Source organism: Carlito syrichta, unplaced genomic scaffold, assembly GCF_000164805.1.
Source record: "Carlito syrichta isolate Samal-C Ts95f unplaced genomic scaffold, Tarsius_syrichta-2.0.1 Scaffold288096, whole genome shotgun sequence".
NCBI lineage: Eukaryota > Metazoa > Chordata > Mammalia > Primates > Tarsiidae > Carlito > Carlito syrichta.
In genome coordinates this window covers 31,308-34,106 of record NW_007232192.1, presented here as the reverse complement: position 1 = coordinate 34,106, position 2,799 = coordinate 31,308, and the positions used below count along the sequence as shown (strand labels likewise).

General features: G+C 37.9%; 1 pseudogene; it reads left to right on the top strand.

Moving 5' to 3' along the window:
• Positions 1 to 1,982: 1,982 nt before the first annotated feature.
• Positions 1,983 to 2,534, top strand: LOC103255405 (annotated as a pseudogene).
• Positions 2,535 to 2,799: the final 265 nt, after the last annotated feature.

Here is a 2,799-nt window from a genome sequence, read left to right as displayed (position 1 = left end):
ATGAGCAAACACTGACGACTCCAATTCTAGTCCATTACCACATGCACCATTCTAGCCACTTCCTCTTGCTAAGCTGTAAGTCTTCACACCGACAGTGAGAAACCTGACTTCTACCACCTGCCATCCATTTACTTAATTGTTCACTTTCTGTACACATAGATACAAGTATCAGATTGTTAATTCATACGTCCATAGGGGGAAAAAAACTTTATCAACTAAAGAACAATGCTGGTGTGCAGTTCCTTTTGCCTTTAGTCTTACGGACTCCATTCATTTTCATAGTTACTTAGATCAGGCCTTTTTGCCCAATCAGTCAATGAGATTGTTTCATACATTTATAATACACTTATGTATATTTTTTCATGGCCTGTTTTCCTTTTAAGGTCCCTGATTTCTTTTTTAAAAAAATTTATTTATTTATTATAAAGATGTGGGGTACAATTCAGGGTTATGTATACAAACATTGATCATGCAGGTACCCTTGTTGACGAGGTATGCCCCTCCCTCCCCTAGCAGTTTCCACCAACTGCCAGTCCCACCCCCACTTCCCCTGACAGTTTCCGCTACTGCCAATCACTTTCTTATAGCATTATACTTGTTCAAGGTCACCTTATGAGTGAGAACATATGGAACTCAGTTGTTTCTGTGATAAATCACTGAGTATGACCGACTCCAAATCCATCCAATTTGCTGCAAAGTCCATATATTTGTCATTTTATATGGCTGCATAATATTCCATTGTGTATATGTACCACATTTTTTTATCCAGTCCAGTTTCGATGAGCAACACGGTTAGTTCCATGTTTTTATTATTGTGAATAGAGCTGCTACAAACATACGTGTGCAGGTATCTTTTTTGTAGAACAATTTGAGTTCCTCTGGGTATATTCCCAATAGGAGAATTGCTGGGTCATGTGGAAGGTCAATTTCTAGTATTTTCAGAAATCGCCACACTGTCTTCCAAAGAGGTTGTATTAGTCTGCATTCCCACCAGCAGTGTAGAAGTGTTCCTTTTTCTCTGCAACCTCGCCAGCATCTGTTGTTGTTTGTTTTATTAATGATGGCCATTCTTACAGGGGTTAGGTAGTATCTCAAAGTGGTTTGGATTTGCATTTCCTAAATGAAAGCTTTTTAAATTTGCATACATGAAGGTTCACTCTCTGCTATAAAACGCTATGGCTTTTGACAAATGTATAAAGTCATGAATACAAATGATTAATCGCTAACCAAAGGGAAGGTAGAAAAGTAGCTTTATTAATTTCAGACAAATAAGACTAAAATAAAAAGGGTTTTCAGTGATTAAAAGAGGGCATTATACAATAATAGTGTCAATTCTTCCAACAGACACAACGGTCTTAAATGTATATGAACTTAACAGCATCAAAATATGTGAAACATAAACTTACAGAACTGCAGAAGAAATAGACAAATCCACCATAGTTGGAGACTTCAACACCCCACTTCATTAATTGATGGTTCAGCAGGCAGAAAATCAGTAAGGATATAGTTGAATTAAACAGAGGCATCAATTAATTGGATTTTTTTTTTTAAGGTGGAGTCTCACCCTGTAGTCCAGGCTGGAGTGCAGTGACATGCTAATGGCCACCCAGCATCAACCTGCTATGCTCCAGTGATCCTTCAGTCTTAGCCTTCCAAGTAGCTAGAACTACAGGCATGCACTACCATGCCCAGCTCATTTTAAAAATTTATTGTAGAGACAAGGTCTTACCATGTTGCCCAGGCTGGTCTTGAACCTGTGGGCTCAGGCAATCCTCTCGCCTCAGCCTCCCAATGTGCTGGGATTACAGGCTTGAGCCACTGCACCCAGTCAATTAAGTGGATTTAATTGCATATTTAGAATACTTCTTGACCAACAGTAGAGTCAATGATCTGAGCATCCTGAGATCCAAAACCATGAAGAAATAGAGAAACATATTAGCTTTTTAAAAATTGTGTCAAGACTATTGAACAATACAGTCAGTATGGCTAAAGGTGACTCCAAAAAGCCTAAGAGAAAGATGTCTATTTATGCCTTCTTTGTGCATGTGTGCAGAGAAATAAATAGAAAAAACCAAACCAAAACAACTTCAGAGGTCCTGTCAATTTTGTCATAATTTTCCAAGAAGTTCTCTGAGAGGTGGAAGACAATGTCTGGGAAAGAAATGTCTAAATTTGATGAAATGGCAAAAAAGCTACTATTAGAAAATGAAGGATTATGGACCAGTTAAGGGAGACAAGAAGAAGGACCCTGATACCCCCAAATGGCCGCCATCTGCATTCTTCCTGTTAAATTCTGCCTCAAGACCAAATTCACAAACCCTGGCATCTCTATTGGAGATGTGGCAAAAAAGCTGGGTGAGATGTGGAATAACTTAAGTGGCAGTGAAAAGCAACCTTACATTACTAAGATGGTGAAGTTGAAGCAGAAGTATGAGAAGAATGTTGCTGACAAGAAGTCTCAAGAAAAACTTGATGGAGCAAAGGGTCTAACTAAAGTTGCCCAGAAAAAGGTGGAAGAGGAAGATGAAAAATGAAGAGGAAGAAAAAGAGGAAGGGGGGGAGAGGAAGAGGAATAAAAAAACTGTTTATCTGTTTAAAAAGTGTGTAGCAAAGCATCAGAAAAAATTTAAGTCACATGAGAATGAAAAACATATTAACATACTAAATATAGAAAGAGTTCAACAAAGTTTAATAACTCAATAAAAATCTGAACAACACAAACATAAAGAAGCAAATTTACAGAAGCAGAAACAGCTGTAAGTAGAAATTGCACATATGCCAAATAATTAGCCCCCCTAA